The sequence below is a fragment of the Callorhinus ursinus genome, unplaced genomic scaffold (genome assembly GCF_003265705.2).
Source record: "Callorhinus ursinus isolate GAN/ISIS: 27379988/994484 unplaced genomic scaffold, GSC_fseal_2.0 scaffold61, whole genome shotgun sequence".
Classification (NCBI taxonomy): Eukaryota; Metazoa; Chordata; class Mammalia; order Carnivora; family Otariidae; genus Callorhinus; species Callorhinus ursinus.
The window spans coordinates 6,413,012-6,440,587 of NW_027397123.1; the positions used below are offsets into that span (position 1 = coordinate 6,413,012).

Sequence of the window (27,576 nt, forward strand, 5' to 3'; positions counted from 1 at the left end):
GGGGAGGGCGCCTTTAGAATGGGGGCATTGTTGTGTGTGGAGGGGGACAGCCCCCTAAACTCTTGACTCATGCATGTAATTCACCTGCTGTTTTTTTCAGTTGAGGCAAAATATAAAATTTACCATTTTAACCATTTTTAAGTGTTTGGTTTGATAGTATTAAATACATCAACATTGTTGTGAAACCAATGTCTAGAACTCTTTTCATCTAGTAAAACTGAAACTATACCCATTCAATAACAAGTCCTCAAGTTCTTCTTTTATGATTTTGACTACTGTGCTTCATTTAAGTGGAATCATGCAGTATTTGTCCTTTCGTTGCACTTAGCATACTGTGTTCAAGGTTCATCCATTTGTAGCATATGTTAGAATTTTCTTACTTCCTAGGGCTGAAGAAAATTCCGTTATATGTATATACCACTTTTGTTTATCCACTGATCTGTCAATGGACACATGTTTTTTCCACCTTTTGGATATTGTGAATAATGCTGCTGTGTGAACATCATTAGCATATAAATATTTCAATTCTTGGATATAGAGAATCCAAGTCTTTTGAATTAGACAGACATTCACTAGACATTTTGATTTTAAACATTAATGATTCTTTTCTCTAATATGTAAACTGGCAAGATTTAAGGGGGAGAGGGGCACCTGGCAGGCTCACTCAGTGGAGCATGCATCTCTTGATCTCCGGGTTGTGAGTTCCAGCCCCAGATTGTGTGTAGAGATTACTTAAAAATAAAAATCTTTAGGGGTGCCTGGGTGTTAACAGTCTGTTAAGCTCCGGGCTTTTGGTTTCAGCTCAGATCATGATCTCGGTGTCCCGAGATTAAGCCCTGGGTGGGGCTCTGTGCTTAGTGCTGAGTCGGCTTGGGAGTCTCTCTCCCTCTCCCTATCCACCCCCCCACTTGTGCTGTCTCTCTCTCAAAAAAAAAAAAAAAAAAGCGAATCTTTAAAAAAAGATACAAGGAGGAGAGATTATAAAAATGGTAGTCCGGAGTTTTAAGGGCATCACGGTGGAAACCCTCTGTGGCCCATTTGTGAGATGGGTGATGTAATGGCTCACATGATTTCTACTCCAGGGCACTGGAGGAGGCAGCCCTAGCTGAGCTGGTGCCCCAGTGGCACTTACTTATGAGTAAGTGAGGAAACCAGAATCAGCAGACAGGGATTCTCACCTCCTTCCTTAAATCTAAATGCATTCCCAATGGATCAGATATTTAAAGTTTGAAAAAATAAATCACAAAGTTATGATAACTTATTTATGTAGTTATGTGACTATTGTGGGGAAATCAGAGGACTCTCCATAAAACCATCTGAGTTGGACCCCTCTTTTAAATATATTATTTTGGGATGCCTGGGTGGCTCAGTCTGTTAAGTCTGAGGGAGCCTGCTTCTTCCTCTGCTTGCTGCTCCCCTCTGCTTGTGTTCTCTTTCTCTCTCTCTCTCTGACAAATAAATAAATAAAATCTTTTAAAAATAAATATATTATTTTGACTTCTTTTCATTCTTCTCTAGGGTCATCAGCCTGTTCAGGTTTTCTGTTTCTTCTCAAGATAATTTTAATTTCTAGAGAACCATTCAGCATGTTCCAGGGTTTCACATTTTAAAAATATATGGCTATCAGGGGCGCCTGGGTGGCTCAGTCATTGGGTGTCTGCCTTCGGCTCGGATCATGATCCCAGAGTCCTGGGATCGAGCCCCGCATCAGGCTCCCTGCTCTGCAGGAGGCCTGCTTCTCCCTCTCCCACTCCCCCTGCTTGTGTTCCCTCTCTCGCTGTCTCTCTCTCTGTCAAATAAATAAAATCTTTAAAAAAAAATAAAAAAAATATATGGCTATCACATCTGTATCTGTAGTTCCATCCATTTTAGGGATTGTTGATTTGTTTGTATTATTATTTTTCCTGATTATGCTTTCTAACCATTTTAATATTTTGCTGTTTTTCCCCCCAAAGAACTCAATTTATCAGTATTCTTTTTTTTTTTTAAGATTTTATTTATTTATTTGGCAGAGAGAGAGAGAGTGAATGTGCACATGCACAAGCAGGGGGAGAGGCAGAGGGAAAAGCAGGCTCTCCCCTGAGCAGGGAGCCTGATGGGGGGCTCGATCCCAGGACCCTGGGATCCTGACCAGGAGCCGAAGGCAGACGCTTAACTGACTGAGCCACCCAGGTCCCCTAAAATAAAATATTTTTTTTAAAGAAATAAAAATAGAATATAATCAATTACAAAAGAATACTGATGGGGTGCCTGGGTGGCTCAATAAGTAACATCAAATAAATAACATCATTTTTTATAAAAGTCTCTTTAAATAACATCTATATTATTATTTCTTAATTTATATAGTACAGACATTTTCAAATGATCTCATCCAATGGTGGATATGGATTTAACACATTTCCAGAACCCCTCTGTTCCTTCCCTCTTAGTTTCTTTTCTTTTTTTTTTTTTTTAAGATTTTATTTATTTATTTGAGAGAGTGAGAGAGAGAGCCCAAGAGGGGGTAGAGTCAGAGGGAGAAGCAGACTCCCTGCCGAGCAGGGAGCCCGATGCGGGACTCGATCCCAGGACCCCGGGATCATGACCTGAGCCGAAGGCAGTCGCTTAACCAACTGAGCCACCCAGGCATCCCCCTCGTAGTTTCTTAATACACGTATTACTAGTTTTAGTTCTAAAGTTGGTTATTGTTGTATCTTTAAGCAATATACTTACACTTTCTATTTCTTATTCCGTCAAGGACAGATGGTGCCTTTTCACTCTCAGCTTGAGAGGATGAAGATATTAACATCTCTACCTCCCGTAAGCTCCCATCTTTTTTTGTAAATCTCAGCTTCTATTATCTGTGCTTGTATTTCTACATCTTATTGATATTCTGATCTGCAATCATAATGAAGTCTTTCTGTTTTGTCTATAGGTTGATTCTAAAAGTTAAAAATAGCTTTTCCAGTTCTTTTGTTCCTTTTTAAAAAATTGTGGTAAAAGATGCATAGCATAAAGATTACCATATTAACCATTTTTAAGCATATAATTCGATGGCATTAAGTATATTCACATTGTTGTGCAACCATCCCCCCGTTAACCTTAACAATAAAAGGGTTAGTTCTTTTACCAGCAAAAAAGGGTTTATTTGGGAATAACGGAGAATCTCGATTTGGGACAAACAAGCTATGGCAAAACGATAGGCAAGTCCAGCAAAGGAGAGGAATCTTATTTTATGGAGAAGAATGAGGAAGATGGGAGGGGTTGTTTTGAACAAAAGTCAATTGGAGAAAAGCATGAGTCCAAGGTGATGGTGGTTTCTCATTGGCTGAGTTGTAGGTGGGGGGGTGATTTCTTATAGGAGATGCAATGGACATGTTTTTGTGATGAGGTCTGTAATTAATGATTCTTTCCTGTTGAGGATTCTTCTGTTGGGGTCCATAATTGACAATGCTTCCTATTATTGATGTTGAATGATAAGGCTCCTCTTTGTCACCTCCCCTTCTAGCTTCCCTGCTCCATTTTAGTGATATTTCCTTTTATTGTTTTTCACACCACTATCTCCAGAACGTTTTCATCTTTCTTGACTGAAACTCTGTACCCATTAAACACTAACTCTTCATTTCCTCCTTCCCTAGCCCCTGAACCACCATTCTACTTTCTGTCTCTATGAACTTGACTACTCCAGATGCTTCGTTTAGTGGAATCATACAACAGTTGTCCTTTTGTGACTGGCTTAATTCGCTTAGCATGATGTCCTCAAGGTTCTTCCATATTGTAGCACATGTCAAAATTTCCTTCCTTTATAAGGCAGAATAATATTCCATTCTACATATACATCACATTTAATTATCCATTTATCAATGGACACTTGTATTCTTGCCACCTTTTGGCTATTGTGATTAATGCTGCTGATATGATGTACAAATATCTGTTAGTCCCTGCTTTCACTTTTTCTGGGTATATATCCAGAAAAAGAATTGCTAAATCATATGGTGATTTTATGTTTAGTTTTCTCTGAGGAATCGCTGTACAATTTTCCACAGTGGCTGTGTTATTTTATATTCCCACATACATCCCAGTAACGCACAAGCATTCCAATTTCTCCACATTCTTGCCAACACTTGTTATTTTCTGTTTTTGGATAATAGCCATCCCACTGGACATGATGTTGTATCTCATCGTGTTGTTTGTTTTTTTTTTAAGATTTTATTTATTTATTTGACAGAGAGAAAGCACAAGCAGGGGGAGTGGCAGGCAGAGGGAGAGGGAGAAGCAGACTCCCCGCTGAACAGTGAGCCCAATGCGGGACTCGATCCCAGGACCCTGAAACCATGACCTGAGCCAAAGGCAGATGCTTAACACCCAGGTGCCCTCTCATCTGGTTTTGATATGCATTTAAATTAGTGATGTTGAACATCTTTTCATGGGCTTATTGGCTATTTGTGTATCTTTAGAAATGTTTATTCAAGTCTTTTGTCCATTTTATATACTGGGTTGTTTCTTCATTTGTTGTTGAGTTGTAGGAGTTCTTTATTTTTTTAAGATTTATTTATCTGAGAGAGACAGAGAGAGAGAGAATGCATGCGTGCACTGGAGCAAGGGGAAGAGCAAAAGGAGAGGGAAAGAATCCTCAGGCAGACTCCCTGCTGAGCATGGAGCCCAGTGCAGGGCTCCATCCTAGGACCCTGAGATCATCACCTGAGCTGAAATCAAGAGTCAGACACTTAACCCAGGTGCCTCAAGTTGTAGGAATTTTTTATATATTTATATGTAAACATATGATTTGGATATATTTTCTCCCATTCTCTGGGTTCCCTTTTCCCTCTGTTGATAGTGTCCTTTGATGCACAAAATTTTTTAATTTTGATGAAATTCAGCTTACCTACTTTTTCTTTTTTGTTGCCTGTGCTTTTGATGTCATATCCAAGAAGTCGTTGCCAATCCAATGTCATGAAGCTTACCCCCTTTGTTTTCTTCTGGAAGTTCTATCGTTTTAGTTTTTGTTTAGGTATTTGACCTATTTTGATTTATTTTTTGTATGTGGTGTAAGATAAAGGTCCAACTTCTTCTCTTATTCCTCTTCTTCCTCCTTCTTGCATGTGGGTATCCCGTTTTCCCATCCCCATTTGTTGAAAAGGCTGTCCTTTCATCATTGAATGGTCTTGGCACCTGTGCCAGAGTTATTTGCCCATGTACGTGAGAGTTTATTTCTGTGCTTTCCGTTATAGTCCACTGCTCTGTTTGTCTGTGTTTGTGCCAGTACTACACCATTTTGAATGGTGTAGTAAATTTTGTAATCAAGAAGTGTGAGACCTCCAACTTCATTCTTTTTCATGATTGTTTTGGCTATCTGGGGTCCCCTGAGATTCCATGTGACTTTTAGAATAAATTTTTCTATTTTTGAAAAAAAAATCGTTGGGATTTTGATAGAGATTACATTGAATCTGTAGGTCAATATGGGGGAGTATTGACATCTTAATTATATTAAGCCTTCCAATCCATGAACATAGGATGTCTTTCCATTTATTTGTGTTTCCTTTAATTTCTTTAAGCAAGTTTAATGTACAAGCCTTTTGCCTCCTTGGTTTAGTTTATTTCTAAGGATTTTGCTCTTTTTTTAATGCTAATATAAATGGAATTATTTTTCTTAATTTACTTTTCTGAAGGTTCACTGTTAATGTACAGAAATGCAACTGATTTTTGTGTTGATTTTGTATCCTGCAACTTTGCTGAGTTTATTAGTTCTAGTTTTTTTAAGTGGAATCTTTAGGCTTTTCTACATGTAAGATCACGTTGTTTGTGGACAGAGATCACTTTACTTCTTCCTTTCCAAATTTGGATGCCTTTTATTTCTTTTTCTTGCCCAATGGCTCTGGCTAGGACTTTCTAGTACTATGTGAAATAGATATGGTAAAAGCAAGCATTCTTGTCTTGTTCCTTATCTTAGAGGAAAAGCTTTCACACTTTCACCATCAAGTATGTTAGCTATGGGTTTTTCGTATATGGCCTTCATTATGTGGAAGTAGTTTCCTTCTGTTCCAGATTGTTGAGTGTTTTTATCATGAAAGGATGTTGAATTTTGTCAAATGCATTTTGTGTATCAATTGAGGAAATGATGTGGGTTTTTTCCTGCCTTCATTCTGTTGTCGTGGCATATTACTTTGATTTTCATATGCTGAAATATCCTTGTATTCCAGGAATAAATCCCACTTGGTTATAGTGTATAGTCCTTTTAATACGCTTTTGAATTCTGTTTGCTACTATTTTGTTGGTGATTTTTGCATCAGTGTTCATAAGGGATATTTATAGTTTTCTGTTTGTTTGTTTTTGTTTTTTTGCATGTAGTAGCTTTGTCTGACTTTGGTTTCAGGGTAATGTTGGCCTCATAGAATGAGTTAGGAAGTGTTCCCTCCTCTTTTATATTTTTGGAAGAGTTTGAGAAGCGTTTGTGTTAATTCTTCTTTAAGTGTTTGTCAGAATTCACCATGTGTTCCTGGACTGTTCTTTTTTTTTTAATTAAAAATTTTTAAAAGATTTTATTTATTTATTTGATAGAGAGAGAGAGAGAGCAAGCACAAGCAGGGGGAGCCGCAGGCAGAGGGAGAGGGGGAAGCAGGCTCCCCGCCGAGCAGGGAGCCTGATGCAGGACTCAATCCCAGGACCCTGGGACCATGACCTGAGCCGAAGGCAGACGCTTAACCGACTGAGCCACCCAGGCGCCCCTGGACTGTTCTTTGTTGGTAGGTTTTGATTACTGATTCAATATCCCTACTAGTTATTGATCTATTCAGATTTTCTCTTTCTTCATGATTCAGTCTTCACTAGGTTGTGTGTTTCTAGGAATTTGAACATTTCATCTAGATTCTCCACTTTATTGGTATATAGATGTTCCTTTTTGTTTCTTTTTATATCCTTTTTATTTCTATAAAACCAGTAGTAATGTCCCCTCTTCTATTTCTGACTTTAGTTCTTTGAATCTTCTTTTTTTAGTTAGTTAGTCTAGCTAAAGGTTTTTTTTAATTTTGATCTTTTCAAAGACCAACTATTGGTTTTGTTGATCTTCTCTATTTTCCTGTTTTCTATTTTATTTATGTTTGCTATAATCTGTATTATCTCCTTCCTTTTGCTAGCTTTGGGATTAGTTTATTCTTTTTCTAGTTCATTAAGATGTTAATTTGAGATGTTTCTTGTTTTAAAATATGTTTATGGCTATAAATTTCTATCTTAGCACTGCTTTTGTTATATCCCATAAGTGTTGGTATGATGTCTTTTCATTTTTATTTGTCTGAAGATATTTTCTAATTTCCTTTGTGATTTCTTCTTTGCTCTATTGGTTGCTAAAGAATGTGTTGTTTAGTTTCCACATATTTGTGGACTTTCCAGTTTTCCTTCTGCTGTTGATTTCCAGTTTCATTCCATTGTGATCAGAAAAGATATCTTGTATGATTTCAGTCTTTTAAATGTATTAAGACTTGTTTTGTGGCCTAATATATGGTCTATCCTGAGACTGTTCCATGGGCACTTGAAAAGAATGTGTGCTGTGCTGTTGCTGGGTAGAGTGCTCTGTATCTATCAGTTAGGTCCAACTGGTCTATAGTGTTGTTCAGGTCCTCTATCTTCTTATTGATCTTCTGTCTTATTGTTACTTCCATTATTCAGAGTGGGATATTTAAGTCTCCTACTATTCTTGGAGAGCTATCTCCCTTCAATTCTGTCAATGTTTGCTTCAAATATTTAGGAGCTCTGATGTTTGATGCATGTATTTTTATAATTGTTATTTCTTCTTGGTGAATTGACCCTTTTATCATTGTAGTATGCCCTTCTTTGTCTCTTGTAATAGTTTTTGACTTCACGTCTATTTTTTCTGATAGCCACTCCTCCCTTTTGCTTACTATTTGTATGGAATATATTTTTCCATCATTTCACTTTCAACCTATTTATGTCCTCAGATCTAAAGTGAGTCTCTTGTAGACGGCCTGTAGTTGAATCCTGTTTTTTATTTAGCACTTACTTTTGCATTTTGTTATTTGTTTTATGTATGTCTTATAACATTTTTGTTTCTTATTTTCTCCATGACTGCCTTCTTTTGTATTTAGTTGATTTTTTTTTTGTAGTGACACATTTTGTTTCCCTAAGTTATGACTTTATTTATTTTTTTAAAGATTTTATTTATTTGACAGAGAGAGACACAATGAGAGAGGGAACACAAGCAGGGAGAGTGGGAGAGGGAGAAGCAGACCTCCCGCTGAGCAGGAAGCCTGATGCGGGGCTCGATCCCAGGACCCTGGGATCATGACCTGAGCTTAAGGCAGACGCTTAACGACTGAGCCACCCAGGAGCCCCCTAAGTTATGACTTTAAAATATTGTTCAACACAGAGCCAAGTAGTGTACTGTGCTATTTATTTTCTTGTTCAATTTTTTGCTTTTACTGGAGTATTTAATTGTGTCTATTTTCTTTTCTTTTTTTTTGTTTGCCTATTATTTTTTAAAGTATTTTTCACTAGCTTTATTGAAATATAATTGATGTATAACCCTATGTAAGTTTAAGATTTACAACATGATTTGCTACAGGTATATATTGTGAAATGATTACCACAATAAGATCAGTTAACACACCCATCACCTCACATAACTACCTTTGTGTGTGTGTGTGTGGTGAAAATATTTAAGATCTACTTTCTTAGCAAGTTTCAAGTATATAACACAGTATTATTAACTATTGTCATCATGTTGTACATTTTGATCCCTAGAACTTATTTTTTTAAAGATTTATTTATTTATTTTAGAGAGAACAGTGTTGGGGGGGGCGGCAGCAGAGGGAAAGGGAGAGAGAGTCTTAAGCAGACTGCTTGCTGAGCATGGAACCAGACTTGGGGCTTGATCTCACAACTCCCAGATTACAACCTGAGCCAAAACCAAGAGTTAGATGCTTAACTGACTGCACTACCCAGGCGCCCCAGAAGTTACTAATTTTATAACTGCAAGTTTGTATCCTTTAGCCACATCTTCCCATTTCCCTCACCCCTCAACCCCTGGCAACTACCAATTTACTCTGTTTCTATGAGTTTGACTTTTTTAGATCCTACGTACAAGAGAGATCATGAAGTATTTGTCTTTTTTGTCTTATTCATTTCACTTAATATAATGTCATCAAGGTGCATCCATACTGTTGCAAAAGGCAGGCTCTCCTTTTTTATGGCTGAATAATATTCCTGTGTGTGTGTGTGTGTGTGTGTGTGTGTGTGTGTGTGTACATCACATTTTCTTTATTAATGGATACTTGGATTGTTTCCATTTCTTAGCTATTGTGAATAATACTGCAATGAACTTAGGGGTGCCCTTTGTTTTTCTTTATCAAAGATAATTGAACATTTCTTTTCTAAACTCTTCATCATATAATCTTGAAGGTTTCACTTTGATTATCAGAGATCTATCTTTTTTTTTTTTAAAGATTTTATTTATTTATTTGACAGAGAGAGACACAGCGAGAGAGGGAACACAAGCAGGGGGAGTGGGAGAGGGAGAAGCAGGCTTCCCGCCAAGCAGGGAGCCCCATGTGGGGCTCAATCCCAGGACCCTGGGATCATGACCTGAGCCGAAGGCAGACGCTTAATGACTGAGCCACCCAGGAGCCCCAGAGATCTATCTTGTAAAGGCTTTCCTCCTCCCTCTTTAATTTGGATGTGTTTTTCTCTAGGCCTGGAGCATACCAGTCATTCTGGATTTCCCCTTGTTACTGTCTTGGGTTGTATCCTCTGTTTCTTGGATTCCTTGTTTTCTTTCCTGGTTCAACCCCTCATTTTGTTGAAGCACATCTTCAAGTAATTCTTTATGAAAAAAAGAGTATGGCTGGTAAATTTTCTTTGTTTTTCTATGTCTGAATATTGAATCAACTCTTACATTTGACTCTTTGGCCAGCTATCGATGTCTAGATAAAATAAGTTTCCCTTCAAATTATTTTAAATTAATAATTAAAAAATAAATTATTTGATATTTTCCTTTCCAGCTTTGTTATGTATTCGTGGTATTTTTTAAATTGCTTACTTTTCATTTTGAAAAATATCAAATCTATAAAAAATGGAATGAATGGTACAAAGAACACTTAATGGACCTGTCACATAGATTCACTAATCTATAAGATTAAGATTTTGCCATATTTGCTTTACCTCTGTCTACCCACATATTTTTCTGAGCCATTTGAAAGTACCTTGTAGATATGTCACTTCACTCCTATGTATATATATCCTAAGAACAAAGACATCTCATACATAACTATAATACAATTATTGCACCCAATAAATTAATACAGATAAAATAACATCATTTACTTGATGTACAGCCCACATCATATCTCTCCAATTGTTCAAAGAACCTTCACGACAGGTGTTTGTTTTCTTGTCAGTTCAGGACTCAGTAGTGTTTAGCAGTCATTCCCCTGAAGTCTGAAAGTAGAGCTCCTCTGTTTTCCAACATTTAGTTATATAAAAAATCTGATATATGTTCCTTCATAAGTGGTATTTTTTTTCTTGAGCTCTTAGGATCTTTTCTTTTTTTCCTATGTTCTAAAATTTTGCAAAGATGTGGGTCTATTAAAAGTCCTTATGCTGTTTGCTTCATAGGTCTTTTAAACACGGACACTTGTCTCTTTCACCTTTGGGGGATTTTGTTGTATTGTTTGTCTGATTATTTTCTTCTCTCTGGTTTCTCTTTTTCTGGAGCACTTCTAAAACTGGACCTCCTGGATAGACCTTCTCTGTCTCTTTTCTTTCGTGTCTTCCATCTCTTGGTCTCTATGTTCTGGAAGATTTCGTCTCTTGTATCTTCTGAGCCTTCTAGATAATTTATTTCAGCATCATAATTTTATTTTACAGGAGCCTTTTCTCATTCTCTGATTGTGCCATTTACATAGTATCTTGTTCTTGATTTTGAATGCAATAACATTGAATATAGTTATGATAATAATTTAAAGATATCTATAATTTAATTTATTTTTATTTATTATTTTATTATTCTTTAATAGAATCAGTTCTCTATCCTTTCAGTTTTTTTTTCCTTTTAGTGGAACTTTTTTATGGCAGCCCTTACCAAGCTAATACATATCTGTCTCCTTTTCTGTCTTTTCCTTCTTCCTTCTCCCTTCTTTCACCTCTTCTTCCTTCTTCCTTTCCTTCTCCCTTTTTCTGGAGTTATTAAAATTTCTTGACGGAGGTACTCTCTGATGTTTCATTTGTGGAGTTGATGTGCTATGGCCCCGCATTCTGAACCAGGGGAGGGGATGGGACTGAACTGTTTAAAGGCAGTCTTTCAAGTAACCCCCTTGTTTTTGACCCAGCCTCTTGCATCCTCTGTCCTGCACATCTTTGGAATTCTGTAGGGAAGATCAGCAACCACCTCTGTGCTGTGTCATCTGTTATCCTTTCTCTATCAGCCTGACAGAGTTGCAGAAACTTTTTTTTTTTAAACTCTCTTCCCCAGATGGACAACTTTCTGTACTCTTTGTCATTATGGATGTGTTCCCAGTTTAGTTCCTTACTATCATTTGTGTAGGGTCTCAGGAGGGAGAAGAGAAGAACTGAGTGGTCAGTCCATCGTTTTGAAAATAGCACCTGTTTCCTAGTCTCCAGTTTGCAGTTTTGATGTCCTTGGCTGAGAAGAGACTTGGGAGTCTCGTGATGACAGTTGGGATGGACTGGCTATGCTGTAATAACAAAAAATTCAAAATCTGAATGGCTTAAAACAACAAAAGTTTATTTCTGCTTCATGTCTCCCCACTCTGAGACCCAGGCTAGTGGAGCAACTGCCATCTTGGTGATACCAGTTGCCGTGGCAGAGACAACCTGGTCAACTGCTCACTCTCCCCTTCAGTGTCCACCCAAAATGATACCCATCATTTCTCTCCACGTTTCATTGGCCAAAGCAAATCAGTAGACTGTGTCTAACATCAAAGGGGGCAAAATGCAGTCCTACTCTGTGCCTAGAAAGTGGAAAGCTGGAAATGTTTGTTGAAAAAAGCTATGGCCCACCAGAAAATTTTAGCATTTCAAGAGGTTGAATTCTTTTAACTGTTGTTTTTTTTTCTTTTAATTGGCATTGGAGTCAGAGAATGTGGGCTTGTATAAAATCCTGAGTTTTTTTTTCCCCATTGTATTATTTGTGATTAATTTTGATGACTGTTTTAAGGGACTGGAAAAGAAGTGTTCTTTATTGGTTATGGACTAGTTTCATACAAAATAGGAAGCTATTTATATCTTCTATATACCTGTTAATTTTTTTATTTAAGGATCTATCAAAGACTAAAGAAGTATTGAAAGTTCTTGACATAGTATTGTGTTTCTATAGATTTCTCCTTGTTTTTATAATAGTGTTGCATTCTTATTTACTTTGTTGATATATCTAGTAGATGGACCTAGTAGATGTACATTCTCTATTTTGTTTAAATAACCTTCTTTGTCCCGATTAATGGGGCTTTTAAATTCCTGTTCAATTGACCACGTATCTTCCTTACTCTCTTAGGATCTCCAACTGCTTCTTAATTATTTTTCTGGATTCTAAAATAGCTAATTTTCAGAGCAACAGATGAACCGTTCATGCTCCTACTTACACCAACACCCCCATTTGAACATGTTAAAGATTTTATTTATTTTATTTATTTTAGAGAGAGAGAAAGAGAAAGAGGGACTGAGTACAAGTGGGAGCAGGGGCAGAGGGGGAGGAAGAGGGACAAGTAGACTCTGTGCTGAGCATGGAGCCCAATGAGGGGCTCGATCATGACCCAGAGATCATGACCTGAGCCAAAATCAAGAATGGGAGGCTTGGGGCACCTGGGTGGCTCAGTCTTTAAGCGTCTGCCTTTGGCTCAGGTCATGATCCTAGGGTCCTGGGATCGAGCCCCGCATCGGGCCCCCTCCTTGACAGGAAACCTGCTTCTCCCTCTCCCACTCCCCCTGCTTATGTTCCCTCTCTTGCTGTGTCTCTCTCTGTCAAATAAATAAATAAAATCTTTAAAAAAAAGAATGAGGGGCGCCTGGGTGGCTCAGATGGTTAAGCGTCTGCCTTCGGCTCAGGTCATGATCCCAGAGTCCTGGAATCGAGTCCCACGTCGGGCTCCCTGCTCCTTGGGAGCCTGCTTCTCCCTCTGCCTCTCTCTCTCTCTCTGTCTTTCATGAATAAATAAATAAAATCTTTAAAAAAAATAAAAAAATAAAAAAAAAGAATGGGAGGCTTAACCAACAAAGCAACCCAGGCACCCCTGAACGTGTTAAAGAAAAAATAATTCTGACACTTGTTAAAATGGTAAGAAGGACTTTATTTGAGATTATGGCAAATTCGGGCTCAACCCTTAATACAACAAAGACTAGTGGGGATTTGTGGCCAAGGAGCAGTGTGAGGAGGTCAGTGGTTGGGAAATTATTAAGAGGAGATGTTGAGGGCGGGGGATTTTTACTAAACTGGCCTGATGGGATTCTTGCAAAAGGCAGGTCAAGGGCTCAGACAGCAAGGGTGGAGATGAGGAACTTGGTAAGTTATCTGGGTAGGTGATGACTTAGCAGGATTCTTTGCTAAGACTGGGCTGGGCAGGCCAAAGACAGGATGGGGGCCAAGGTCAAGACCTTGTCAATAAGAGGGCTCCGAGGATCCTGACTGACGTGTGGTCTGGGAGAGAGTATCTGTTAAACACCTCATGGCAGCCTCTCTCACCCACTCTGGAACTTCGCTTCTATAATTATTCTCCTTTCTCCTGCATCACTTCCATCAGCCCAGAGACATTCTACAATATTTTCCTTCTTTAAAAACACAGAAACAAAACCTATCCTTACCTTACTCCAGATAACAGAAATTAACTCAAAATGCATCCAAGACCCAAACATAAGAACTAAAACTATAGAACTTTTAGAAGAAAACTTGCAGGGGAAGCTTCCAGATATTGGATTTGACGATGACTTCTTAGATATGACACCAAAAGCACAGCCAACAAAAGTAAAAATAGATACACTGGACTTCATCAAAATTTAAATCTTCTGTGCATCAAAGGACACTGCCAACAGAATGAGGACAACCTACAAAATGGAAGAAAATGTTTACAAATCGTATATTGGATAAGGGGTTGATATCTAGACTCTTTGAAGAACTATAACTCAACAGCAACAAAACAAAACAAAACAAAAACAAACAACAACCCAATTCCAAAATGGGCAAAGGACTTGAATAGACATTTCCACAAAGACATACAGATGGCCAACAAACACATGGAAAGATGCTCCGTATCACTAATCATTAGGGAAATGCAAATCAAAACTGCAATAAGATACCATCTCACACCCATTGGGATGGCTACTATTAAAAAAAAAAAACAAACAGAAGCTAACAAGTGTTGGTGAGAATGTGGAAAAATTGGAACCCTTGTGCACTGTTGGTGGGAACGTAAAATGATGCAGCTGCAATGGAAAGCAGTATTGTTGTTACTCAAAAATTAAACATAGAATTACCATATGAACCAGCAGTTCACATCTATATGTATACCCAAAAGAATTGAAAGCAGGCTCTGAAAAAGATACCTGTACACTCATGTTAATAGGAGCATTATTCATAATAGCCAAAAGATAGAAGCAATGCAAGTGTCCACTGATGAATGAATGGGTGAACAAAATATGGTATGTACATACAATGGACTATATTTAGCCATAAAAAGGAATTCTGACACATGCTACAATGTGGATGAACCTTGAAGACTATGTCAGTCACAAAAAGATAAATACAGTGTGATTCTGCTTATAAAAAGTATACTTAGATGTTATGGACTGAATTATGTCCCCCTTAAATTCCTATGTTGAAGTGTAGCCCTGAATGCAACCACATTTGGAGATAGGTTCTTTAAAGAGGTAATTAAGGTTAAATGAGGTCTTATTGGTGAGGCCCTAATCCAGTATGACTCGTGTCCTTGAAAGAATAAGAAGAGACACCAGGGATGTGTGCACACAGGGGGAAGACCATGGGAGGGCCCAGCGAGAAAGCCGCAATCTACAAGCCAAGGGAGAGACCTCAGGAGAGACCAACACTGCCAACACCTGGATTGTGAACTTGTAGCCTTCAGTACCATGAGAGAATAAACTTCTGTTGTTTGAGCCACCCAGCCTGTGGTAATTTGTTATGGCAGCCTTAGCAGACTAATACACCGGAGTAGTCGAATTTTTTTTTTTTTAAAGATTTTATTTATTTATTTGAGAGAGAGAGAATGAGAGATAGAGAGCACGAGAGGGAAGAGGGTCAGAGGGAGAAGCAGACTCCCCGCTGAGCAGGGAGCCCGATGCGGGACTCGATCCTGGGACTCCAGGATCATGACCTGAGCTGAAGGCAGTCGCTTAACCAACTGAGCCACCCAGGCGCCCAGTAGTCGAATTTATAGAGACAGTAGAATGGTGGTTTTCAGCGGCCAAGGGGAGAAGGGCATGGGAGCTGTTTAGTGGGCATAAAGTTTAAGTTTTGCAAGATGGAAAGAGTTCTGGAGATAGCACAACAGTGTAAATGTACTTAACACTATAGAACTGTACATAAAATTGGTTAAGATGGTAAATTTTATGTATATTTTACCACAGTGAAAACAAAACACCTCCCTTGAGGCTACAAACCCCTCCTACTAGGGTACTGTTTTTCTGCTCTGCTTTAGAGCCAAACTCCTGGAGAGAGTAGTTTATATTTGCTGTCTCTGCTTCTTCACATCTCATTTTTTTCTTGAACCCATTCCAATCAGCATTTTCTGAAACTGCTATGTTCTGAGTCATTGACATAATTCCAACCCATCAGCATTTTTTTTTTTTTTTGGATCCCTTGCTCCTCAAAATACTTGCCCCCCCGCCCCTTGGCTTCCTCGTTTTCCTCTTGCTTCTGCCTTGTTGGATCTGGATGGCTCCTCCCCTTGATTCTATCTGTGAGATACCCCAAGGCTCTGCCCCAGGCTTTGCACGCTCAGCCCACAGAAACCTCATCCAGTACCAGCTGCACACTGGTGAGTCTCAAATCCCTTCTCCAGCCCCACCCTCCTTTGGAACTTAATGCCGGGACATCCACCTGCCCACTCAGCATTGTCATGAGGATGTCTAACAGGCATCCAAAGTCAACATGCCCAAAGCAATTCCTTGACTTCTTTAGAATCTGCCACCTCCATTGTTCGCTCTCTCAGTAAATGCCACCACCTCGCAGCCAGGTCAAAAAACAGGTGCCCCCATAATTGCACACCAAAGATCTTAAGAGTCACCTTGACTCATCTCTTCCTGTCTCACCCCATATCCAACTCACTTCAATATCCTGTGTTCTCTGCCTTTAAAAAATCTCTCCAGGATCTGACCCCTCCTCACCTCCTGCACTACCTGCCTTGGCCAAGCCACCTTCTCTCATCTGGATGACCGTGGCTGCTTCCTTGCTAAATGAACAAATGAATAAATGCTGTAAGTGTTGAAATTAATGATACAAAATATAAATGTACATTCCTGGGGACACCATCAGAAATATAATTGAACACTTTACTATGCAGGGTGCAGGTGAGAACAGGTGATCATATATCAGCATATATACCCCAGAGAACTAGCAAGTATCCTCACTCCCCTGTCACCCAGCATCTAATTAAACCCAGTAAAATAATGCTAGCATCACCAGGAAGTCAGTTAACACTCATGGCATCTCTTTTGACTCATTGAAAGGAAATTAGCATGGCCATTAGAACTTTAAGAGGGAAATCAGAGAATTTGAGATACCGGCCATGCAAATAACCAAACTATCAGAGAATGAGCTGTTTTGCTTAGGATGGTTGATGGTTCTCAGAGGAGAAAGTGTGGTTCTCAGTTTCAAAGAGTAGGATGTCTGACCCCACCCCTGGGCCTCATCTGCTTCCCCCACGCCAGTCCATCTCCAGGGGTTGGGGCTTATGATCTGTCACTTACCTCTTGGTAACAGAAACAGCTGAAGTTTAGGCATGTATTTTTTTGTTTGGCCAAAATGAACACATCAGAGTTGCGGCATTAAAATGTTTCTGCTCTAGGGCACCTGGGTGGCTCAGTCAGTTAAGCGTCTGCCTTCAGCTCAGGTCATGATCCCAGGGTCCTGGGATCGAGCCCCGCATTGGGCTCCCTGCTCTGCAGGGAGCCTGCTTCTCCCTCTCCCTCTGCCCCTACCCCGCTCATTCTTTCTCTCTCTGTCTCGCTCTCAAATAAATATAATATTTAAAAAAAATAAAAATAAAGGGGTGCCTGGGTGGCTCAGTTGGTTAAGCGACTGTCTTCGGCTCAGGTCATGATCCTGGAGTCCCGGGATCGAGTCCCGCATCGGGCTCCCTGCTCAGCAGGGAGTCTGCTTCTCCCTCTGACCCTACCCCTCTCATGTGCTCTCTCTCTCTCTCATTCTCGCTCTCTCAAATAAATAAATAAAATCTTAAAAAAATAAAAATAAAGTGTTTCCACTCTATAGGGGCATCTAGCTGGCTCAGTCGGTGGAGCATGTGACTCTTGATCTCGGGGTCCTAAGTTGGAGCCCCACATTGGGTGGACAGATTACTTGAAATAAATACATTTAAAAAAAATAAAAATAAAATGTTTCTGCTCTCAGTTGGGGGAGTGTTGCTGAGAAGTGACCACTGAAGTGGAGCCATGGTGGGGGGCTGGGAGTGGGGGTGGCCAGGTGCACGGGGCAGGTCCTCTACTGCAGTGCGGAAGATGATACGCCTTCTGGGTGGTGCAGTCTTGGTGTTACAGGAGTCAGCCGTCCTTGGACAAGGCAGAGCCCCGAGAACTAGCACAACTATTGGCAGGAGTCTGAAAGAGAACCAGAGGAGCTTCCGACAGAGGCTGTGTGGAAGAGGGAGAGAGAAAATGGGGTAGAAGAGTCACTTCAGGTGGGCACTCCTTCAGCACGAAGTCATCACTCCTGTGACGTATTTCACTGGGGACACAGCTTACAGCTCCTTTGTGTTTTCCTATTCCGTCCACTTCTTGCTCCTCGTGCAGAAGCAGCTCTGATAGTCCCAGGCTCCCACAGAGGCAGAGGCTAAGAACAAGTCCGTCTCTCTGCAGTGTCCAGCCCCGTCTTTCCCCTCCTGGGACAGGCCACCTGCTCTGCTCAAGTCCCCAAGGAGCCCCGTGTGCCTGGAGTTCTGGTGTCTCCTGCCAGCAGCAGAGGGAGCCCACACTCTACGGAAAGGGATCGAGTTCCTCACAATACAAAGCAGAAAATACAATAATTGTTGTTTTTTGCCACGCAGTATGTCCTTACAGATGATGCTTTAATCTCCCTCGTACATCTCTGTTGCTGTAAATTCATGCTCCATTATGGCACCATATGCCCGGATTCGTTCGGAGAAAGCCACCAGTGAGCTTGACGGCAAGCTTGGACTCCAGAGCTGTTTATGCCTCATGTTGGATTACATATTGTTCTCCCACACATTTAAGGGTTATGTCTTAATAAGTTCTTTGATATCAGTTTATGAGCCTCAATCCTACAGTTGATTAGTCATGTCATGGGAAGGTTCCACTGAACCTGCTGACAATCACAAGATGCTGGAGGCAGAGGGAAAGTTTGGTCCACTTAAAAAAAAAATACGAAGATACGAAACACAACGGAGTGGGGTTTCATCTGATTGCCTAGCAGCTGCCGATTTGCCTTCTCATCTGTTTCTAAGTAATAGATATTAATGCTTCTTTGCTCAGCGCAGGCCTATTTTACATACAATTGCATGTGGTACACGGAATGGTGTTTTTTCAAAACCCTGTTGGGCTGTTAAAGCTATGCTTCATGTCAGATATCACGATTCGGGCTCTTCCTGCAGCCAAGTCATGCTGCAGATGTTCTTCACGCTGTGCTCTTCCTGGGAAGAGGAAAATGTTGGCCCTTTTTCTGAAACACTCCTGCCACTCCATCTCCTTCCCAGATTGACTGACCAACTCCTGAAACCAGTCTCAGGAGTGAAAACCCTCAGCTCCTGTATCCTGGCCCACAGAGCAGCTATCCTCATGCCTGGTGGGAAAGGGGGCCAGCAGGAAATGTCTAGAAAAGAGTTTTTCATCTAGAGCCTGCTGTCGAGCCCATTACTGCAGAAGCAGCTCCCCTTAAGCTTTCATGGCCACTTGCTGGGATGGCAGCGTCCTTCTCAGGAGGAGACCTCTGCACTGGAGGGCGAGATGTAGGCTGTGTCACCCTGTCTAGGACTCCCTCCATAGCTGGAAAGCTAACAGGCACAGGACCAAGCTAAGAGCCCCCGGGGCCCCAAGGGCTTTGACTTTGGGAGCCCCACTCCATCAAATATCAAAAATATAGAAATGCCCTGCTATCCCACAGTAAGATGGTAACGTATGAGTGAGTAGTAAGTGACAATACATGGGTGTGGAAACTAGTTGATGTATTATGTCTCATCAAGTGCATTAATCTTGACTTTGCATTCTTTTCTCTGTGGTTCTGCCCCTACACATTATTTCCTCCCAGAATGTGTGTACTCCCTCGGGTCTTTGGAGAGCTCTGGGTTCTGGGCCCTGGGGATTTGATGCAGATGGTGGGTCCTGAATAGTTGGAGGCCAAGATAAAGTTTGGGCTTAGTCCTCACCTGTCTGATCCAAAGAGAACCAACCTTAAAGGAAATGAAGAAGACCCTTACCTGTCTTTAAATAAACCAGAAGGAGCCTCACCTGTTCATAAAAAATGTACTGAGAAGGAGATTCCTTTTCTTTCTCTATCAACATGCTCATTCCACTGAAGAAACATTTTATTGAAAAACCACCAAGTGCTAGCTATAGTTCTGGGCATTTGGGAAACAAAGGCAAATACAACACAGTGCCTGCCCTAAGGAGCCCAGAGTCCCTCAGTCCCTCCCCCAGGGCTAGCTGCGTTCAGTTGGCCCCCAGGATCCCACCTTTGCCTCCAGAGCTTCCTCGGATACTCCTGGCTGTTGGCTGATTTGCATCCTCCAAACATTCATATGTTGAAGTCCTAACTCCCAGTACCTCAGAATGTGACTATTTTTTGGAAATAGGGCCTTTAAAGAGGGAATTAAGGTGAAATGAGGTAATTCAGTGGGCCCTAACCCAACAAAAATGGTGTCCGTATAAGAAGAGATCAGGACACAGATACACCCAGAGGAAAGACTATGTGAAGACACAGGGAGAAGATGATCATCTACAAATCAAAGAGAGAGGCCTCAGAAGAAACCAATCCCATGGACACTTTAATCTTAGACTAGTAGACTTCAGAACCGTGAGAAGTAAATTTCTGTTGTTGAAGCCACCCAGTCTGTGGTGCTTTGTTAGGGCAGCCTAGCACACTGGCCCACTGGGAGGCCCAGAAGACACCTGGGGTCTTTCTCAAGAGAAGAAAGGGGATGCTCAGCCAGCCCCTCCCTCCATCTAGTAGGAGCTTCTGCCGAAGGGCAACCCCATTGTGCCCTTACCCACCATTTCTACAGCCTCATTTCTTCTTAGTCTGCTTCCCCCAGGTGTAGACAGACACATTAGAGGTGTCTGGGGGATTTAGCTGGGGTTGGGGGTAGGGTTGGGGCACACTTTCCACAGCAGCAACAGTGATAGTTCTTTCTAGAGCTTCCTGTGTGTTACTCCTTGGGGCAGTGGGCTTCTCTACAATGCAACTAAGGCTCTAGGGAACTTTCTGTTCTCATTTCCCTCGTGCTTGGGTCCTGTAAATCTCTCGGACTGGCTCCTGCCCTTTGCTACCTCTTGGTACTCTGAGTGTGTGTTCAGCCCATCCATTCTGCTGCGAGTGTCTTCTGCCATTCACCAGCCTATCTCCTACTCACAAGAGATATGCCAAAAACCCAGCGGCCTACAAACAAAAGAAAAGAAACCCTGATTTGTCTCGTTTGGCACTTTTCATGGTGTAAATATACTCATCATGGTCAATTTCAGGCTACCAATGTGAAGTCGCTGAACCAGAGAGTTGAATTGGGAAGAGAAGTCCAGTAGTACACCATTTTATTATATTCCCATCAAGATACAACAGTCATAAATAACCTCAAGAGGAAATAACTTAGTAAAACATAATAAAATAATTAGGGATGGTGTCTGGGGTATTTCTCACCTTTGTATTTTAATACGATTTATTTAATCATATGCTCATATAATTTAATTTTTTTAAAGATTTTTATTTATTTGACAGACATACAGTGAGAGAGGGAACACAAGCAGGGGGAGTGGGAGAGGGAGAAGCAGGCCTCCCGCTGAGCAGGGAGCCCGATGCGGGGCTCAATCCCAGGACCCTAGGATCGTGACCTGAGCCGAAGGCAGATGCTTAATGACTGAGCCACCCAGGTGCCCCCATATAATTTAATTTTTAATAATGACTGTGTTTAACAATCAGCTCGTAGATTTTCTGAAAATTTAACAATCGACTCTTACAAGTCAGTGGGGGCTGCTCCAGCACACAGCTAGGGTAACGGCCCTCTGGGTGGAATAGAATGGTATGTGGAGGCAGCAAAAGGGGCCGGCATGGTGAGCAAATGACCCCACTCTGTAAGACTGTGGGTTGTGAATGAATACATGAACCATCTGGCAGCCTCCAGTGGGAATGAGTGAGCAGAGTCATGAAACAGTTGCTGTTTCTAACAAGCCCCGTGGCCACAGCCTTGTTCCTAGACAGCCCTGAGCCCTGTCAACATGCCCTGATGGTACGTGTTCCCGCATGGTTCTAGGTGGCCTCTACAGATTTATACCTCCATCCGGGTAGCCATAGGATAGCCTGGGCTTTCTCTGGGGCCAAAGTGAGTTTTCTGGCCCGGGGAACAGAGTACACTGTGCAGGACTGGTTTTGAACCAATGAGGAGCAACAACACTCTTTATGGGGGGGCCCCACCTCTCTCTTGTGTGATGCTGCAGAGCAGGGTAACATCTGGGCTGAATTGTCTCCCAGAAGTCCACCCACATCTGTTTCTTCCTGGGGTTGTGCTGAAATGCTTTATTCAGGAGAAATCTCTCCCTTATTTCTTACATAACTACATTTACTAAAATTGGCTATTATTGTGAAACCACCAAATTCACAATTATTTAAGATTTGTTAAATCATTACTAATTAAAAATGTAAAGATTCTCCTTGTGATAGAATCATTTCACAGTGAAAATCCAAAGACCAGCTCGCAATTAAAATCTATCCAACAAAACAGCCCTGCCCAGTACATATTAATAGCAATAAAGGGACAATTTCAAGACATATACTTCTGCTGGGTCTAGAAGAGAAATATGATGGAAACGATAGGCTGGGATTACCCATGTCAGTTAAAGAAACACAAAACAATAAATGCCCATCTTTCCAGGAAGGCGTCATAAACATGTAGCCTGCACTCTATAAATGCCTGCTGATTGATTAACTGATACAAAACATCAAGCCTCTCAGCTTGGGCGGCTGGAGACAGACTAGTGGTGGGATTTTAATTCACAAAGAGAGTAGGCAAACCAATTTGTCTTCTTTCCCAACAAGCATTTATCTTGATATATAAGCTTGCATGTACGATGTAGATCATATATATACTTACGTACATATGTAATGTGGCATATAAGTCATATACATACATATGTGCAAGGCAGACGGTTATGGACAATGAAATATCTGGATGAAACACTGAAAGCTTCAATGGGCTGACTGGCTCTTGACAAACCCTCTGTGCACATTTCGCTTCATGAAGACGGAGTATCCAAATCCGTGACTTTCCCCTGTTAGTTACTTTAACTTTCAGACTTGGCTTTCCTGTCCGTTCAGTGGCCAAGACTCGTTCCTTGTTTGCCCCCTGCACCAAGTGCTGGGACCAAAGGGCTGTTCTGTGGGGGAATTCATAAACACTTAGATACAAGAGGCTTTGGAAAGCATAAAACACACATTTCCTTTACTCCCAGCTGCAGAGGACATTCATCTCAGGTATTCTTTTATTTATGTATTTATGTATGTATGTATGTATGTATTTTTTAGTGAGAGCGAGTATGTGTGCATGGTGGGGAGGGGCAGAGGGAGAGGGAGAGAGAATCTCAAGTAGGCTCCTTGCTCAGCGCAGAGCCCCACACTGGGCCTGATCTCACAACCCTGAGATCATGACCTGAGCCAAAATCAAGAGTCTGACCCTTAACCGACTGAGCCTCCCAGGCGCCCCTCAGGTATTATTTTAATAGACGAGTGAGTCCCTGGGTATTTCCAGAGCATGAGGCAAAGATGTGCTGGCCTGAGACCAGACCACCTGGAGTCCCAGCCACGTGGAAGCCTTGGAACCAGCAGGTGGTCAGAGGAACAGTTTCCACCTTTGTCTTTCCTGGATTTCAAGTTAAAAAGCAAACAAACTGTGCTATGACCCCCAAAATGTTTTCTAAAGAACCAGCTAGTGTGGAGTTCATTGAGATTCATTAGTTTACTAATTGTTGCATTTTTAAAAATCAAATTTATTAAGGTAAAATTTACATACAGCAAAATGCACACTTTTTAAAAAGTTTTTATTTAAATTCCAGTTAGTTAACATACAGTGTAATATTAGTTTCAGGTGCACGATACGGTAATCCATCATTCCCAGATGACACCCGGTGCTCCTCACAAGGGCCCTCCTTAATCCCCATCACCTCTTCACCCATCCCCCACCACCTCCCATCTGGTAGCCATCAGTTTGTTCACTATAGTTAAGTCTGTTTCTTGGTTTGCCTCTTTCTTTTTTTTCCCTATGATCATTTGTTTTGTCTCTTAAATTCCACATATGACTGAAATCATATGGTATTTGTCTTTCTCTGACTTTTCACTTGTCTTTTTCTGAATTTCACTTAGCATTATATGCTCTAGCTCCATCCACATCATTACAGATGGCAAGATTTCATTCTTTTTGATGGCTGAGTAATATTCCATTGGATATATGTACCACATCTTCTTTATCCATTCATCAGTCGGTGGACACTTGCTCTGTTTCCATAATTAGGCTATTGTAGATGGTGCTGCTATAAACATCGGGGTGCATGTATCCCTCTGAATGAGTATTTTTGTTTCCTTTGGGTAAATACCTAGAGGTGCAATTGCTAGATAGTAGGGTAGTTCCATTTTTAACTTTTTGAGGAACCTCTATATTGCTTTCCGGAATGGCTGCATCAGTTTGGAAATGCACACATTTTAAATAATGTTTTGATGAGTTTTGGCAAATGTATGTACCATGAAACCATCACTCTAATCAATATACAGATCACTTCCATCACCTAAAATATTCCTTGTGTTGAGTGGTATGCTGGTAAATATTTAACAGCAGGCTCTGGAAAAAATGTTATATTTTAACATCTATTTAACATACAAATAACATACAAATAATTTAACATCTACTTAACATACAAATAACATACAAATAACATAGCTATACACACTAACTCACTTTTAAGTTTAATTGGCATTATTAGCATTTTTTCCATCACTTCCTTTGGTCTAGACAATTAAAAAATTTAAATCAAGGCATGATTTGTAAAGTTTCTCGATATCCACTACTCCCACCATGGCTGATTTCAAGCTGCCAACATGGTGTCACGCATGTGGACTTGGGAAGAGATGGCGCCATTATCCAGCATTTCTACCATAGAGACACAAGCAAGTAACTTCAAGAGCACAGATAAGAGTAAAACGCAGTAAAATGACGGAGAAGAGATAGAAATGTGTATTTATTATCTTTGTTTTAAATATAATTTATTTGCAAGTTTAATTTTTTTTTTAAGATTTATTTATTTTAGAGACAGAGTGAGTGAGCAGAGGGGCAGAGGGAGAGGGAGAGAGAAACTTTAGCCGACTCCACACTGAGTGTGGAGCCCAGCGCAGGACTTGATCTTACCACCCTGAGACCATGACCTTAGCTGAAGCCAAGAGTAGACGCTTAACCAACTGCACCACTCGGGCCCCCTGCAAGTTCTTAAATAATGGCTGTTTAACAACTAGCTCCCCAAACTCCTGAAAACGTATAATTAATTGACTCTTGGGAGCCAGTAGGAGTCCTCAGTACACCGCTGTTTATGCCCCTTTCTGTCTATTCCCACCTCCACTTCCAGCTCTAGACAACCATTAATCTGATTTCCATAACTATTGATTAGTATTGTTAGTTCTTGAACTTCATATAAATAGAATCATACAGTGTAAACTTCTTTTTGGCTGAATTATTTTGCTTAGCAGAATGTTTTCATAATGTGAATCGGTGATTTGTTCCCTTTTATCGCTGAGAAGTATTCCACTGTGCGGCTGTACCAGTTTATCTGTTCGTTCACCTACTGATGGACGTTTGGATTGTTTGACTTTTTGGCTATTACAAGCAAAGTTGTGATGAACATCTGTGTACAACTCTTTGTGTGGACATGTTTTCGTTTTTCTTGGCCAAATACTCAGGAATTGAATTGCTGGGTCATACTTTAAGTGTATCTTTCACTTTATAAAAACTAAGTTGTCTTCCAAAGTGGTTGCAACATTCCCACTGGCAGGTTGATGGCTCCATGTCCTCACCAACACTTGGAATTGTTAGCCTTTTAATTTTTTAACAATTGGAATAGGTGCATAGAGGTATCTCATTGTAGTTTTAACTTGCATTTCTCTGATGACTAATGATGTTGAGCACCTTTTCTTAGGCTTATGGACCATTTGTACATTTTCTTTGGTGGAGCGTCTGTTTAAGTCTCTTGTACATTTTTTAAAAAGTGAGTTGTAGAAACAACCCAAATGTTAATCAACTGGTGAGTGGATAAATAAAATATGATATATCCATACAATGGAATAGTCTCTCGTAATAAAAAGGAATGAAGTACTAATACATGCTACAACATGGATGAACCTTGAAAACATGCTGAGCGAAAGAAGCCAGACACAAAAGGCCACCTATTATATGATGCCATTTACATGAAATATCCAGAATATGCAAATCTATGCAGATAGTAATTACATTAGTGGTTCCCTAAGCCTTGTATGGAAGGGGGAGGGATGTGGTGGCGGGGCAGGTGACAGCTAAGAGGAGAAGGGTTTTGGGGCTCCTGGGTGGCTGAGTCATTGAGCGTCTGCCTTCGGCTCAGGTCATGATCCCAGGGTGCTGGGATCGAGCCCCACGTCAGGCTCTCTGCTCAGCCGGAAGCCTGCTTCTCCCTCTCCCACTCCCCCTGCTTGTGTTCCCTCTCTCGCTGTGTCTCTCTTTGTCAAATCAATCAATCAATCAGTCAATCAATCAATCAATCTTAAAAGAAAAGAAAACAAAAGAGGAGTAGGGTTTCTTTTTGGTGTAATAAAAACACTCCAAAATTGATTGTGGGGATGGACACACAGCTCTGTAAATATACTAAAAGCCATTGAATTGTACATTTTAAATGGGTGAATTGCAGGGCATGTGAATTATATCCTGTATTAAAAATGTGGGTTGTCTCTTTATTAGTGCTTTATGTAGAAGTTCTTTCTGTATTCTGGATACAAGTAATTTGTCAGTGCTTTTTGAAGAGCAGAAGCCTTTAATTTTGATGAAGACCAATTTATCAACTTTTTCCTTTTATATTTAATCCTTTAGTTTTGTATCCCAGAAAAATCTTTGCCCACTCCAGGGTTCCAAAGATTCTTCCTGTGTTTTCTTATAGTTTCAGCTTTTACATTTAGGTCTCTGATACATTTCATGCTAATCTTTCTGTACAATGTGAGGTAAAGATTACGTTCAGATGTCCAGTTTTATCAACATCATTTGTTGAAAAAACTATCAATTAACCATACGTGGTGTGGGTCTGTGGCTGAATTTCTGTTATGTTCCATTTATATATACATCTATCTTTATGCCATAAATCCTCCAACTTTGTTCTTTTTCAAAATTATGTTGGCTCTTCTAAATCCTTTGAATTTCCACATAAATTTTTGAATCAGCTTATAAATTTCTACATAAAGGCCTGTTGGGATTTTGACTTGGATTGCATTGACTCTGTAAATCACTTTGGGCAGAAATAGCATGGAGGACATCAGGAGAAGGAAAGGAAGAATGAAGGGGGGGGAATCAGAGGGGGAGATGAACCATGAGAGACTATGGACTCTGGGAAAGAAACTGAGGGTTTTAGAGGGGAGGGGGGTGAGGGGACAGGTTAGCCTGGTGAGGGGTATTAAGGAGGGTACGTATTGCATGGAGCACTGGGTGTTATATACAAACAGTGAATCATGGAACACTACATCAAAAACTAATGACGTAATGTATGGTGACTAACATAACATAATAAAAAAAAATGTTGGGTCTCCCAATCCATTAGAGGTAGGGGTTTTTCCTTTTAGTCAGATCTTCTTAAAGTTTTGCAGTTCTCAGGGGCACCTGGGTGGCTCAGTTGGTTAAGCAACTGCCTTCGGCTCAGGTCATGATCCTGGAGTCCCGGGATCGAGTCCCACATCAGGCTCCCTGCTCAGTGGGGGGTCTGCTTCTCCCTCTGACCCTACCCCCTGTTGTGCACTCTCTCTCTCTTACTCTACCTCTCTCAAATAAATAAAAATCTTTAAAAAAAATAAAGTTTTGTAGTTCTCACTATAGATGTCTGACACAAATTTCTTTAGACATACTCCCAAGTATTCCATGTTTTCTTGATCTGATTTCTACCACTATAGATTATCTTTGATGC

The 27,576-nt window shown here is 40.6% G+C and overlaps 1 protein-coding gene and 1 long non-coding RNA gene across 3 annotated transcripts in view; one reads left to right on the forward strand and one right to left on the reverse strand.

The window, feature by feature from the left end:
- Window positions 1–27,576, reverse strand: part of DPY19L3 (dpy-19 like C-mannosyltransferase 3) — a 234,423-nt gene that overhangs the window by 59,288 nt on the left and 147,559 nt on the right. The window lies entirely within an intron of this gene.
- LOC141371216 (uncharacterized) overlaps window positions 1–27,576 on the forward strand; it is a 31,458-nt gene that overhangs the window by 770 nt on the left and 3,112 nt on the right. Inside the window, exon 2 of one of the 2 annotated variants that reach the window (XR_012375983.1) lies at window positions 2,738–2,799. This is a non-coding gene — a long non-coding RNA (uncharacterized lncRNA). The remainder of the gene's footprint in view (window positions 1–2,737; window positions 2,800–27,576) is intronic. The other variant, XR_012375984.1, reaches the window with a different exon arrangement.